This window comes from Pristiophorus japonicus, chromosome 2 (genome assembly GCF_044704955.1).
Source record: "Pristiophorus japonicus isolate sPriJap1 chromosome 2, sPriJap1.hap1, whole genome shotgun sequence".
NCBI lineage: Eukaryota > Metazoa > Chordata > Chondrichthyes > Pristiophoridae > Pristiophorus > Pristiophorus japonicus.
This window is the reverse complement of record NC_091978.1, coordinates 237,293,135-237,309,549: the sequence shown is the minus strand read 5'-3', so window position 1 is coordinate 237,309,549 and position 16,415 is coordinate 237,293,135. Positions and strand designations below refer to the sequence as shown.

Here is a 16,415-nt window from a genome sequence, read left to right as displayed (position 1 = left end):
TATGTTCCCTGCAAGCTTCCTCTCATACTTTATTTTCCCCCTCCTAACTAAACCCTTTGTCCTCCTCTGCTGAATTCTAAATTTCTCCCAGTCCTCAGGTTTGCTGCTTTTTCTGGCCAATTTATATGCCTCTTCCTTGGTTTTAACACTATCCCTAATTTCCCTTGTTAGCCATGGTTGAGCCACCTTCCCTGTTTTATTTTTATGCCAGACAGGGATGTACAATTGTTGCAATTCATCCATGTGATCTTTAAATGTCTGCCATTGCCTATCCACTGTCAACCCTTTAAGTATCATTCGCCAGTTTATGCTAGCCAATTCACGTCTCATACCATGAACAAAGGGGGGGGGGGGGAGCTTGGGGTGGCAGCAGTCCAAATTATTTTTGAGAGGTCTCAGAGAAACACTCCTGTTCCTCCTGGCACCACAAAAATAATTTAAAGCTTACCTATTCGGGGCCTCTTTGGCTCTATCGCCAGTGAAACTGGTCCAAGAGTGCATAGTGCACACTTCATTTAGTGCTGTCCTAAAGAGCAATCAGAGTCCTTTGTACGTCACAGGACCCGGATTTGCATATTAATGTGCCTGCCAACTAAAACCGGCAGGTGCTTTAGCCATCCAGTGATAGGCCCCTCTAAAAGCAGCAGTGGGCAGAGCTTCGTCACCACCCCGTTAATGGTGATGCAAATTGAAGGGGTTACAAATTATTATTATTTCTTAAAAGTTTGTGGCTATGCTTAAGTGGAGCGTGGGACCATAACGTATAACTCTTGAGAAGGGAGTATTTGACAGATGTCCTAGCATAGACAAAATTACATGAGATAACTATAAACACCCCAGCTTTGTCTATCTATTAACAGAAGATTTAGTCAAGGACAAATAGGTCTGGGAAAAAGTACTTTCACAGGAACTGCTTAACCGTAGAAAAGTAATGATGTAGCACGTAACTGATCAGATAAAAGGCGCACGGGGAGGTAATGAAGCTTGCTGTCAGTATAATTGTATGAACCAATTAATATTTGTAATCATAGTAGTTAGGCGAAACTTGCGACGCAGGGAAATAACAAATTGAAAGCTTCCGCGCGGAACCTCATGATTTTGTATGTATTTTGACTGTATAAAAACAGTAACCCAATGATTGTTTGAAGAGAATGGCTGGTTTCGATCACCGAGTACTGAACTCGTGTAGAAGCTGTCTCTCCCTCGATCGAGTACTTTATAATAAACGATTCTTTTCTCCAAAACAGACTTGTGTTGAGTATCTTTGTAATACTCCATTACACAAATCAAAACTGATCTGATAATCTAAAGAAGTACTGAGGGAGTGCTGCATTGATGGAGGTGCCATCCTTTGGATGTGATGTTTAACTCAGATCCCATCTGCCTATTAAGATGGATATTAAATATGCCATGGAATTATTAGAAGAGGAGCAAGGAATTCTCTGAATATTCTGACCAGCATATCTTCCTCAACTAATACTACCAAAACAAAAAAGAGATCTCATTGCAGTACTGTGTTCAATTCTGGGCACCGCACCTCAGGAAGGATATATTGGCCTTGGAGGGGATGCAGCGCTGATTGACCAGAATGAAACCAGGGCTCAAAAGGTTAAATATGAGGACAAGTTGCATAGACTAGGCTTTTATTTCCTTGAGTATAGAAAATTAAGGGGTGATCTAATAGAGGTGTTTAAGATGATTAAAGCAGTTGATAGTCCAGGAGGCTTATCCTTAAAATTAAAGCTAGGTTGTTCAGGGATGATGTCTGGAAGCACTTCTTCACACAAAAAGGTAGTGGAAAGTTGAAACTCTCTGCCCCAAAAAGCTGTTGAGGCTAGGTCAATTGAAAAGTTTAAAATTGAGATTGATGGATTTTGTTCGGCATGGGTATTAATGGTTACAGAACCAAGTCGATGGATGGAGTTTAGATACAGATCAACCATGATCGAACTGAATGGTGGAACAGGCTCGAGGAGCTGAATGGCTTCCTCCTGTTCCTATGTTTGTGGGATGCTGATTGTGCAGAATGGCTGCTGCATTTACCAACATAATAGGTCACCACAATTCTGAAGCAATTCATTGAAATATTGTAATGTGACAAGGTGCTACCATAAATGCAAGCATTATTTATAATGTCCATCAAACTGACAGAAAACAGAACTGGTAATATAAACATATAATTCTGGTGACAAACTGTCGCCACATACCAAAATGACAGTAATTATGAGCGAGAGTGGCTGATGATTTTAATGCAAAATCTGATTATCCAATATCAATAAAAAATATGATAGCCAATCCATAACTTTCGTACTCCCACCATATGGATTGTTTTGCCATTTCCTATTACTTTTTGTATAAACATGTGAAAAACATCATTTAATTCCTGCAGTTGCTACAAAGAGATGCAGTCACAGCCAGCCTTCAGTTTATTGGCTTCATACACGTAAACAGATTTCCTGTAAAACAGCAGACCAATTTTGTAGCTTTGATCTGATTTAAGTAATATGGAAAAGCGGACCACTGATGTACTTCAAACACAGCAAAGCAGAATGTATCAGCCTGATAATATGGGATCAACCTTTAAAGAATATAACACCCTTTTTCCATTTGACAATATAAAAAAAACTTCCCACTGCTCCAAGAGCTGATCTGAAACGAGCTGACCCTGCAACAAGTCATTGCTGGCTGGCTACTCCTACGTTACTTTCAGGGTTAATACTTCCATCTAACAGACTTCACAATTTGTTTCTTTCCTAATTTTAGGCTTCATTCTAATTTGTGAGTCACAAAAGACTGTTATCATTGAATTACTCTCAATCACAGTGGTAGTGAGAATGCAGTCTCTGGCTGGCTGGTTGAATAACATGTTCTTTGTGACATGATGTTTTAATGCTAACTCTCATAACTCAAAAATAACATTTGGGATGGATTTTCTGGTCCTTTGTGCTCTGCGTTTCGACCCAGAGCGGTGTGAAATGGGGCGGTGAGATCTCCTGCGTCCGGTTGCGATCCTCGGATCCGCTTTTGCGATGGCACTTAGCAGCACCGCCGGGGAGAGTTCCGCCGGGTGTGCAACGCCTCTTGTTGCAACACCATCCGAGGTTTGACTTGAACCAGACCCGTACGCCTGGAATCGCGCCTCGCAATGACCGCCTGGGAAACCAGAGAAGTTCAGCAATGATCGCAGCGCTGAGGAAGGTAATGTGCTGTAAAGGTAAGTGCGAGTGTTCGTTTAATTTTTTCAGCGGTTTGTGGTGGCATGGGCAATGTTTTGTGAAAGCTTTGGTGCTTATTTTTAAGGTTTCCACCCGCGCCCCCCACCCCCACCCCCTACGCCCAACCCAGGCCTCTCTTGGAGTGCTCATGCACCCAGCACTTTATTGTTCTCAAGTTTCCCATTTTTATGCCTCGAAAATTGTACCATGGCCATGCCACCCTTTGCGCAACACCCCCTGATGCAGGGCCCAGATGGCAAAAATTCCTTACCAAAGCGCAGACTATTCCCGGCCGATAACTTTCCCGTCCCGAAAACAGAAAATCCTAAAATCCAGCCTAATAACTTTAAATGGCTTGACACTGGAAAAAGAAGCATTTTTGTTTTGCAAAGAGAGCAAAATCCCAAATTAAACTTAAGGGGCATGATTGTATTTACTTTAATCCATTTCAGTCATTTTACTTATTTAAAGATAAATAAGGTAACCTCTATTTACATAACTAGAAAGTTTGGATTAATTCCAAACTACAGATGTTTTGAAGCAAAATATGCTTGGTGAGACACAATGATGTTAAATCAGAAAACATACTCGCAGCTGCTAATGCCAGTTTAAATCCAGCTCAATAGTAAATTGATTCAAATCGGCTTGGTATAAACAGTCTCTGTTCCATTGGGACAGGCTTCACTTGAACCAGGCTGGTACCAGTGTCCTTGCGAATCGAATAACTAGGGCTTTAAACTAAATAGAGCGGGGGAGGGTTCAGGTGAGTGGAAATTTTAAAAGTCAAAGAGAAAGGAGAAGGCAATAGAGCAGGGTAGCAGTGGGGGAAATGATCATCATCATAGGCAATCCCTCGAAATCGAGGAAGACTTGCTTCCACTCAAAGTGAGAATTACAGACTCTGCACAGATGGGACAATCATTGAAGGAAAGGGTGGGTGGGGAGACTGGTTTGCTGCACGCTCCTTCCGCTGCCTGCGCTTGCCTTCTGCATGCTCTCGGCGACGAGACTCGAGGTGCTCAGCGCCCTCCCGGATGCTCTTCCTCCACTTAGGGCAGTCTTTGGCCAGGGACTCCCATGTGTTGGTGGGGATGTTGCATTTTATCAGGGAGGCTTTGAGGATGTCCTTGAAACATTTCCTCTGCCCACCTGGGGCTTGCTTGCCGTGTAAGAGTTCTGATAGAGCACTTGCTTTGGGAGTCTTGTGTCAGGTATGCAAACAATGTGGCCCGCCCAACGGAGCTGGTCAAGTGTGGTCAGTGCTTCAATGCTGGGGATGTTGGCCTGATCGAGGGCGCTAAAGATGGTGTGTCTGTCCTCCCAGGGGATTTGCAGGATCTTGCGGAGACATCGTTGGTGGTATTTCTCCAGCGATTTGAGGTGTCTACTGTACATGGTCCACGTCTCTGAGCCATACATTTTCCATGCTGCAATGCTCCACACTCAACAAGGGCCCCACTGGAGTGGAACTAAACTACAGAGCCAGTGGGAACCTGTTCAACCTTCGTCGTCTCCAGGCCAGATGCAAGACCGTCCCAATTTCTGTCGTCGAGCTACAGTACGCAGACGACGTTTGCGTTTGCGCACATTCAGAGACTGAACTCCAAGACCTAGTCAACATCTTCACCCGAGATATACGAAAGCATGGGCATTGCACTAAACATCCGTGAAGACAAAGGTCCTCCACCAACCTGATCCCGCCACACAGCACTACCCCCCAGTCATCAAGATTCCCGCGCGGCCCTGGACAATGTGGACCAATTTCCATATCTTGGGAGCCTATTATCAGCAAGATCAGATTTCGACGACGAGGTTCAACATAGCCTCCAGTGCACCAGCGCAGCCTTCGGCCGCCTGGGGAAGAGTGTGTTCGAAGATCAGGCCCTCAAATCTGGCACCAAGCTCATGGTCTATAGGGCTGTAGTGATACCCGCCCTCCTGTACGGCTCAGAGAAGTGGACCATATACAGGGGGAAATGATAACCAGAGTGTGATAGGAAGGGATAGAATGTATAAAAATAAGAGTGTACCAGAAAGTGGGATCAAAGCAGGGAAAAATGGTAAAAAGATAAAATTTAAAGTTCTTTATCTGAATGCACACAGCATTCATAACAGGATAGATGAGTTGACAGCACAAATAGCTATAAATGTGTATGAGCTGATAGCCATTACAGAGACGTGGTTGCAAGGTGACAAAGGCTGGGAACTGAATAGTCAGGTGTATTTGACAAGTCGGAAGGATAGACAGAAAGGAAAAGGAGGTGGGATAGCTCTGTTAATAAAGGATGAGATCAGTGCAGTAGTGATAAATGATATTGGCTCAGAAGAACAAGATGTAGAATCAGTTTGGGTGGAGATAAGGAATATTAAGGGGAAGAAATCATTGGTGGGTATACTCTATAGGCCCCCTAACAGTAGCTACACCGTTGGACGGAGTATAAATCAAAAAATAATGGAGACTTGTAAGAAAGGAACAGCAATAATCATGGGCGATTTTAATCTTCATATTGATTGGACAAATCAAATTGGCCAAGATAGCCTTGAGGAAGAGTTGATAGAGTGCATCTGGGATGGTTTCCTTGAACAGTACATTACGGAACCAATCAGGGAGTATGCTATCTTAGATCTATTACTGTGTAATGAGACAGGATTAATAAATGATCACCTAGTAAAGGATCTTTTAGGAAAGAGTGATCATAGCATGGTTGAATTTCAAATTCAGTTGGAGGGTGAGAAAGTTGGATCTCAACCCTGTGTCCTGATCTTAAATAAAGGAGATTACAAAGGTATGAAGGCAGAGTTGGCTAAAGTGAACTGGGAAAATAAATTAAAGTGTAAGATGGTTGATAAGCAAGTGGCAAATATTTGAAGAGATATTTCATAACTCCCAACAAAAATATATTTCAATGAGAAGGAAAGACTTTAAGAGAAGGAAGATTCATCCGTGGCAAACTAAAGAAGTAAAGGATGGTATCAAATTGAAAACAATGGCATACAAAGTTGCCAAGATTAGTGGGAGGCCAGAGGATTGTGAAACTTAAAAACCAGCAAAGGACGACTAAAAAAATAATAAAGAGAGGGAAGATAGATTATGAGAGTAAACTAGTAAGAAATATAAAAACAGATAGTAAGAGCTTCTACAGGTATATAAAAAGGAAGAGAGTACTGAAAGGAGAGCCCAAGAGAGACGGAAAAATTAAGCTACAAGAAACCATATGCCTGCTTTAATTTGGGCAATAGCTTGTGTGCAGTAATAGCTTGGCAGCAGCTTGTGTTGTGAAACAGGGAACAAGGCTGCAAAATTAAAGCAAAGTGTGTTATTGTTAGATATGCTGATCAACTGCCAACTGTGAACAAATATTCTGTATCGGTCTTCACGGTAAAAACACTAAAAACATCCCAATAATGGATAATCAAGGGGCTATAGGGAGGGAGGAACTTAAAACAATCACCATCACTAAAGAAAAAGTACTCGGTAAAATTATGGGACTAAAGATGGACAAGTCCCCTGAACCTGATGGCCTGCATCCTAGGGTCTTAAAAGAAGTGGCTGCAAAGATAATGGATGCATTGGTTGTAATCTACCAAAAGTCCCTGGATTTTGCTAAGATCTCAGCGGGTTGGAAAACCGTAAATGTAACGCCATTATTTAAAAAAGGAGGCAGACAGAAAGCAGGAAACTATAGACCAGTTAGCCTAACATCTGCCATTGGGAAAATGCTGGTGTCCATTATTAATGAAGCAGTAGCAGGACATTTGGAAAAGCATAATTCAGTCAAGCAGAGTCAGCATGGTTTTATGAAAGGAAAATCATGTTTGACAAATTTGCTGGAGTTCTTTGAGGTTGTAACGAGCAGGATGGATAAGGGGAACCAGTGGATGTGGTGTATTTGGATATCTAGAAGGCATTCAATAAGGTGCCACATAAAAGGTTACTGCACAAGATAAAAGTTCACGGGGTTGGGGGTAATATATCACGGGATAGAGGATTGGTTAACTAACAGAAAACAGAGAGTCGGGATAAATGGATCATTTTCCAGTTGGTAAACAGTAACTAGTGGGGTGCCGCAGGCATTGGTGCTGGGGCGTCAACGATTTACAATCTATATTAATGACTTGGATGAAAGGACCAAGTGTAATGTAGCCAAGTTTGCTGATGATACATAGATGGGTGGGAAAGCAAGTTATGAGGAAGACACAAAAAATCTGCAAAGGGATACAGACAGACTAACATTTGGCAGATGGATTATAATGTGGGAAAGTGTAAGCTTATCCACTTTGGCAGGAAAAATAAAAAAGCAAATTATTATTTAAATGGAGAGAAATTACAAAATGCTGCAGTACAAGGGACCTCGGGGTCCTTGTACATGAAACACAAAAAGTTAGTATGCAGGTACAGCAAGTAATCAGGCAGACAAATGGAATGGTCGCCTTTATTGCAAAGGGGATGGAATATAAAAGCAGAGAAGTCCTACTACAACTGAACAAGGTATTGGTGAGGCCACACCTGGAGTGCTGCATGCAGTTTTGGTCTCCTTATTTAAGGAGGGATATACTTGCATTGGAGGCCGTTCAGAGAAGGTTCACTGGGTTGATTGCTGAAGTGAAGGGGTTGACTTCTGAAGAAAGGTTGAGCCTATACTCATTGGGGTTTAGAAGAATGAGAGGTGATCTTATTGAAACATATAAGACACTGAGGGGGCTCAACAAGGTAGATGCAGAGACGATGTTTCCACTTGTGTGGGAATCTAGAACTAGGAGGCATAGTTTCAGAATAAGGGGTCGCCCATTTAAAGCTAAGATGAGGAGAAATTTCTTCTCTCAGAGGATTGTAAATCTGTGGAATTCTCTGCCCCAGAGAGCTGTGGTGGCTGGGTCATTGTACATATTTAAAGGTGGAGATAGACAGATTTTTGAGCGACAAGGGAGTGAAGGATTAGGGGAGTGAAGGGTTATGGAGAGCGGGCAGAGAAGTGGAGCTGAGCCCAAGATCAGATCAGCCAATATCATTGAATGGCAGAGCAGGCTTGATGGGCTGAATGGCCTACTCCTGCTCCTATTTCTGATGCTCTTAATTTATAATGGGTGTGGATTTCTTATGTTCTTATGACTGAAATCCATGATGGTCTACAGTTCCACATAATAGCACTCCATTCACTTGAGAAGTGTTTTTTGAGTGTTCAGCATGTGTACTGGCTCAACACATATGGGGCAGTAAACAACAGCAATTACCCATTGTAAGTAAGGTATCAGGTGAGACATCTGAACCAAGGCTATTTCGAGTGACTATATTGTGCTACTCTTTGCCCCATGAAATATCCTCAAACACGCACAAAGTGAGAGGTCATTTTACCGGTCCTCTCTGCCAGCCCACAATTTTGCTAAGTGTAAAATGATTTATAAAGGCATAAATTTAAGATCATCAAAAACAGAATGAAGGCAGGGGCAAGAAGAATTTATTGTTAAGTAGAGAATTTTTATGCCGTAGCAGAAACAACGGTGAAGGCATGGACAAAAGAGCTAAATTCCAGAAGTGAGGTGAGAGTGAATGTCCTGGACATCAAGGCAGCATGTGGCCGACCTAATGTGGCATCAAGGAGCCCTAGTAAAACTGAAGTCAATGGGAATCAGGGCGAAAACTCTCCACTGGCTGGAGTCATATCTAGATGGTTGTGATTGTTGGAGGTCAATCATTCCAGCCCCAGGACATCGCTGCAGGAGTTCCTCAGGACAGTGTCCTAGGCCCAACCATCTTCAGCTGCTTTATCCATGACCTTTCCTCCATCGTAAGGTCAGAAGTGGGGATGTTCGCTGATCAGTGCAGTGTCCAGTTCCATTCGCAACTCCTCAGATAATGAAGCAGCCCAAATGCAGCAAGACCTGGATGACATTCAGGCTTGGGTTGATAAGTGGCAAATAATATTCGCGCCACACAAATGCCAGGCAATGACTATCTCCAACAAGCGCGAGTCTAACTGTAATGTATTTGTGCGTTCTTGCTTAAGAATTCATAGCAACACATTGCTGTTAAGAACTAAGTTAACATTTCAGGTCGATGACCCTTCGTCAGAACAGTTCTGATGAAGGGTCACCGACCTGAAATGTTAACTCTGTTTTTCTCTCCACTGAAGCTGCCTGATCCATTGAGATTTCCAGCATTTTCTGTTTTTATTTCAGATTCCAGCATCCACAGTAATTTGCTTTTGTGTTGCTATTAAGAACTAGTTGGTTTATTAACAAAGAGTGAACAATCACACAACACATTACCAGTTCATCCACTGGGCTCACAACTGCATACCTCATCATGGATGACCTAGACCCAACTGACTGGAGTTTTATTGTGTCTTGTGAACATCACATAACTGGCGATAGGTACATGGTGCATATAGGTACCAACGATATAGGTAAAAAGCGGGATGAGGTCCTACAAGCTGAATTTAGGGAGCTAGGAGTTAAATTAAAAAGTAGGACCTCAAAGGTAGTAAGCTCAGGATTGCTACCAGTGCCACGTGCTAGTCAGAGTAGAAATAGCAGGTTAACGAAGATGAATACGTGGCTTCAGGAGTGGTGCAAGAGGGAGGTATCCAAATTCCTGGGACATTGGAACAAGTTCTGGGGGAGGTGGGACCAGTACAAACCGGACGGTCTGCACCTGGCAGGACCGGAACCAATGTCCTCGGGGGAGAGCTTGCTAGTGCTGTTGAGGAGGGTTTAAACTCTTAATATGGCAGGGGGATGGGGACCTATGCAGGGAGACAGAGGGAAATAAAATGGGGGCAGAAGCAAAAGATAGAAAGGAGAATAGTAAAAGTGGAGGGCAGAGAAAACCCAAGGCAAAAATCAAAAAGGGCAATATTACAGCAAAATTCTAAAGGGACAAAGAGTGTTAAAAAGATAAGCCTGAAGGCTCTGTGCCTCACTGCAAGGAGTATTCGTAATAAGGTGGATGAATTAACTGCACAGGCAGCTATTAATGATTATGATATAATTGGGATTACGGAGACATGGCTCCAGGGTGACCAAGGCTGGGAACTCAATATCCAGGGGTATTCAACATTCAGGAAGGATAGACAGAAAGAAAAAGGAGGTGGGGTAGCGTTGCTGGTTAAAGAGGAAATTAACGCAATATTAAGAAAGGACATTAGCTGGGATGTTGTGGAATCTGTAAAGATAGAGCTGCAGAAAACCAAAGGGCAGAAAAGGCTAGTGAGAGTTGTGTACAGACCACCAAACAATAGTAGTGAGGTTGGGGACAGCATCAAACAAGAAATTAGGGATGCGTGCAATAAAGGTACGGCAGTTATAATGGGTGACTTTAATCTACATATTGATTGGGCTAACCAAACTGGTAGCAATACGGTGGAGGAGGATTTCCTGGAGTGTATTAGAGATGGTTTTCTAGACCAATATGTCGAGGAACCAACTAGTGGGCTGGCCATCCTAGACTTGGTGATGTGTAATGAGAAAGGACTAATTAGCAATCTTGTTGTGCGAGGCCCCTTGGGGAAGAGTGACCATAATATGGTAGAATTCTTTATTAAGATGGAGAGTGACACAGTTAATTCGGAAACTAGGGTCCTGAACTTAAGGAAAGGTAACTTCGACGATAAGTGGCGTGAATTGGCTAGAATAGACTGGCAAAGGATACTTAAAGGGTTGACGGTGGATAAGCAATGGCAAACATTTAAAGATTTGATGAACTTCAGCAATTGTACATCCCTGTCAGGAGTAAAAATAAAACGGGGAAGGTAGCTCAACCGTGGCTAACAAGGGAAATTAGGGATTGTGTTAAATCCAAGGAAGAGACATATAAATTGGTCAGAAAAAGCAGCAAACCTGAGGACTGGGAGAAATTTAGAATTCAGCAGAGGAGGACAAAGGGTCTAGTTAGGAGTGGGAAAATAGAGTATGAGAGGAAGCTTGCAGGGAACATAAAAACTGACTGCAAAAGCTTCTATAGATATGTGAAGTGAAAAAGATTAGTGACGACAAACGTAGGTCCTTTGCAGTCAGAATCAGGCGAATTTATAATGGGGAACAAAGAAATGGCAGACCAATTGAACAAATACTTTGGATCTGTCTTCACAAAGGAAGACACAAAAAATATTTCGGAAATACTAGGGGTTCGAGGGTCTAGCGAAAAGAAGGAACTGAAGGAAATCCTTATTAGACAGGAAATTGTGTTTGGGAAATTGATGGGATTGAAGGCTGATAAATCCCCAGGGCCTAATAGGCTGCATCCCAGAGTACTTAAGGAAGTGGCCCTAGAAATAGTGGATGCATTGATCATTTTCCAACATTCAATTGACTTTGGATCAGTTCCTATGGACTGTAGAGTAGCTAATGTAACACCACTTTTTAAAAAAGGAGAGAGAAAACAGGGAATTATAGACTGGTTAACCTGACATCGATGGTGGGGAAAATGTTGGAATCAATTATTAAAGATGAAATAGCAGCGATTTGGAAAGCAGTGACATGATTGGTCCAAGTCAGCATGGATTTATGAAAGGGGAATCATTCATGACAAATCTTCTGGAATTTTTTGAGGATGTAACTAGTAGAGTGGACAAGGGAGAACCAGTGGATGTGGTGTATTTGGACTTTCAAAAGACTTTTGACAAGGTCCCACACAAGAGATTAATGTGCAAAATGAAAGCACATGGTATTGGGGGTAATGTACTAACATGGATAGAGAACTGGTTGGCAGACAGGAAGCAGAGAGTCGGAATAAATGGGTCCTTTTCAGAATGGCAGGCAGTGAACAGTGGGATGCCGCAGGGTTCAGTGCTGGGACCCCAGCTATTTACAATATACATCAATGATTTAGATGAAGGAATTAAATGTAATATCTCCAAGTTTGCAGATGACACAAAGCTGGGTGGCAGTGTGAGCTGTGAGGAGGATGCTAAGAGGCTGCAGGTTGACTTGGACAGATTAGGTGAGTGGGCAAATGCATGGCAGATGCAGTGCAATGTAGATAAATGTGAGGTTATCCACTTTGGTGGCAAAAACAGGAAGACAGAATATTATCTGAATGGTGACAGATTAGGAAAAGGGGAGTTGCAACGAGACCTGGGTGTCATGGTACATCAGTCATTGAAGTTTGGCATGCAGGTACAGCAGGCGGTGAAGGCGGCAAATGGCATGTTGGCCTTCATAGCTAGGGGATTTGAGTACAGGAGCAGGAAGGTCTTACTGCATTTGTACAGAGCCTTGGTGAGGGCACACCTGGAATATTGTTTTCAGTTTTTATCTCCTAATCTGAGGAAGGACATTCTTGCTATTGAGGGAGTACAGCAAAGGTTCAACAGATTGATTCTTGGGATGGCAGGACTGACATATGAGGAGAGACTGGATCAACTGGGCTTGTATGCACTGGAGTTTAGAAGAATGAGAGGGGATCTCATAGAAACATAAAATTCTGACAGGATTGGACAGGTTAGAGGCAGGAAGAATGTTCCCGTTGCTGGGGAGTTCCAGAACCAGGGGTCACAGTCTAAGAATAAGGGGTAAGCCATTTAAATGAGGAGAAACTTCTTCACTCAGAAAGTGGTTAACCTGTGGAATTCTCGACCGCAGAAAGTTGTTGAGGCCAGTTCGTTAGATATATTCAAAAGGGAGTTAGATATGTCCCTTATGGCCAAAGGGATCAAGGGGTATGGAGAGAAAGCAGGAAAGGGGTACTGAGGTTGAATGATCAGCCATGATCTTATTGAATGGCAGTGCAGGCTCGAGGGGCCGAATGGCCTGCTTTTGCACCTAATTTCTATGTTTCTATGCCACTCATAATGCAACAGCCTTACAATTATTTTAAATTATACTATGAACCAAGTGCCCTCCTTGTTAAATGGGCACAACAACTAGAAAACATAACAAATCAAATTAAAATTCAGTTTACGGGGGTGATAATGCCCTCCAAACCCTACGGTGCCCACCTGTCATGGAAGGCCTCTAGTGCACCGGTCGACACCGTGAGCTCCATTTCCAGGGACACCCAGGCGTGAAGAGAGGCAGGCATTCGGGCTGAATGACCCCCTCGACAGCCCACTTCTTGGACCCCCTTGGCCAGGCCCAGAAGCAGTCCCGTGAGGAATTCCTCCCCTCAGGAGCTTGGGACTGAAGTCAACAGCTCTACAAACCTGTGAGAATACAGGTGCATACATTACACTAACCACCACTCCTTGACATTCAACGGAATGTCACCGCCGAATCCCGCAATATCAAAATCCTAGGGGTCACCATTGACCAGAAACTTAACTGCACCAGCCAGATAAATACTGTGGCTACAAGAGCAGGTCAGATGCTGGGTATTCGGTGGCGAGTGTCTCACCTCCTGACTGCCAAAAGCCTTTCCACCATCTACAAGGCACTAGTCAGGAGTGTGATGGAATACTCTCCACTTGCCTGGATGAGTGCAGCTCCAACAACACAAGAAGCTCGACACCATCCAGGACAAAGCAGCCTGCTTGATTGATACCCCATATACTGCCTTAAACATTCACTCCCTCCACCACTGGCGCACCGTGGCTACAGTGTGTATCATTTACACGATGCAGTGCAGCAAGTCATCAAGGTTTCTTCGGCAGCATCTCCCAAACCCGCGATCTCTACCATCTTGAAGGAAAAGGACAGCTGGCGTATGGGAACACCATCACCTGCAAGTTCCCCTCCAAATTACACACCATCCTGCCTTGGAAATATATCGCCGTTCCTTCATCGTCACTGGGTCAAAATCCTGAACCTCTCTCCCTAACAGCATTGTGGGAGTACCCTCACCACACGGACTGCAGTGGTTCAAGAAGACGGCTCACCATCACCTTCTCAAGGGCAATAAATGCTGGCCTTGTCAGCAAGGCCACAGCCCAGGAACGAATAAAAAACAAAAGATTCTATAATAGCTTTTAGAAAATAAATATTTGAGAAAATAAATATTTTGAAAAAGAATTAAAGGGGTTTGGAGAAGGAGCAGAGGAATGGGAATAGATGGATAGCTCTTTCAGAGAGCTGGCATACGTGGAATGGGACAAATGGTCCCCATCTGTGCTGTAAAATTCTACCACATCGGATGTTGTGAGGTACTTTGACCAAGGTGGCTTCAGTGTTGTGGAAGCGATAGAGACCAGATCCAGCACCTTAGTGAAAAAGGGAAGGTTGGAAATGGTGCACTAGTTGGAAAGAATGGAGTGATTATCGGAGGTGCTATTCTTTGGATGAGATGTTAAACCAATATTTTTTAAGCAGATGGATAATTATGGCAGTTTTTAAATCAGAGTACAGTGTCTGAGTTGAGGAAGTGGTTGATGATATCAGTGAGCTTTGGGACGAGGAGAGTATTTGAGTGGGCAGGTGATGAGTCGGGAGAGATCAAGGTAGCACGGAGAAGATGAGACTGGTAAGGGATGAAATTATATAGCCTTGCTGCAGTCAATTTTGTACGAGATATCTGCTTTGAATTAATTTCAAGAGAACAAGTTTATTTTGGTTACCACGTTTTTAGCAGTCCGATGTTAAAAGTAGGCTTACAAGGGCCAATTTTATGAATGAGGGCTCCTGCTGTAGGGAGCACATGTGTGGAATTGTGGGTGTACTTTCGTCAATTTTCTGTTCATGAAAATGCATGAAAAATTGTGGGGATTTCCACATATTTGTAGATCCAGGTCAGCAATGTTCTTCTTAGTTCTTTTACACACCACACAGAGCACGGAGAGTATCCTGGCTGGAACTTTATGATTATCAATTCTGATAAAATATTATTATTCAAGAAAATGCGATGACAGCTAGCATTTTCTTGTTTTACCAATTGTACCTAACATTCTGTTCTTCTTTGATAACGAAAGAGTACAAAGACTACAGGGGTTCCTAAGTATAATAAATATCAGTTCAATGGCCCGGAATTTGCAGTGGGCAATAACATTACTATCCCTTTGAAACTGACCACAACTTCAGGATGTAGCGCATGCGCATGCGCATCCTAACGTGGAAATCCTGAAGTTGGGGTCAGTCATTCACTGCTCCGACATGGCTGTGCTGTGGCCCTCATGTCCCACCATTGCCCATAGCCGGCAATCAGTGTAATCAGTGAAATTAACGAAAACTTCTGCTTTGACACGGTAGTATTGTTGTGAAATTAAAGTTAGATCCATTTAGATTATGTGTAACTGAGGTTTTAACAGGGTATTGACTGCTCAACAAACATTATGGCCATGAAAAACAAATTTTAATTTTGTGCGATGTTAAATTTCTCCATTATAATAAAATTATAATTTTTAAGAAACTTAAAAAAAAATTATACTTTTTAAGGGTTTATTCTTATTTATTTCAGGTTTACCCTTTCCCTCAATCTTTGTTTTGCTCTCTATGACGTTTTTTAAAAGTCAGAATCAAACAAGCTTCTTCACTTCCTGGTTTCCTGTTTGTAAGAATTCTGCATTGTGATTGGCTGCGTAGACAGCTTGTTGACGTCACAGCAACCCGTACTATGGGATTCCCACTAAACTACCCCAATTTCAATTGAACGTCAAGAAAGCCAAACTTCTCGCCACAGAGATCGCAAAATCTTTGTGGGCAGTTTTCTCCAGGGACAGCGGCAAACGCCTTTGCTTCGCCACTGACGGCAAATTACGGGCCAAAGTGTACCATGTCGCTTCATGATAGCTTGGATACAGTCGCCAATCCTATGCTCCCAATGGGCAATGGCACTCAAAAGGAGGGCAGCTCAGAGAATTGCCACAATAGTGTTGCTGCTCTATCTACAACCTGCACTCCCACTGAGGGCGACTCCATACTGTGAGTGTGGAAATCATTGAATTTACCCTTACATTGCAAATGCTAGCAAAAAGAACCAAAATACTTCAACACTTAACATTTACTTTATTCTAGTCACCGGGAAGACATGAGCCTTGAGATGGTTTTAATTTTTAAAACCACATTTTTACTCACAATGAATTGCATGGGTGACCAATGCTTCCCAACCCGCCCAACACTATGACAAAGGGTAGAGCCTGAAATGCCACTCGACGATGACTGCAACATTGTCATGCCTTCACATTGCACTCAGCATGATTCGTATTGATTCCTTTAATTGGAGTTCCATGGCCTGTAATAAATTCAGTTGGCCATTCCAGAGTCCTGAATAGTTTCGAACTGCTTCATGTAGTATAATTTTCAGAGAACCACCACAAAAGTTGTCTATTTGACTTA

General features: G+C 42.9%; 1 protein-coding gene across 4 annotated transcripts in view; it reads right to left on the bottom strand.

Moving 5' to 3' along the window:
- antxr2a (ANTXR cell adhesion molecule 2a) overlaps positions 1 to 16,415 on the bottom strand; it is a 372,665-nt gene that overhangs the window by 133,531 nt on the left and 222,719 nt on the right. The window lies entirely within an intron of this gene.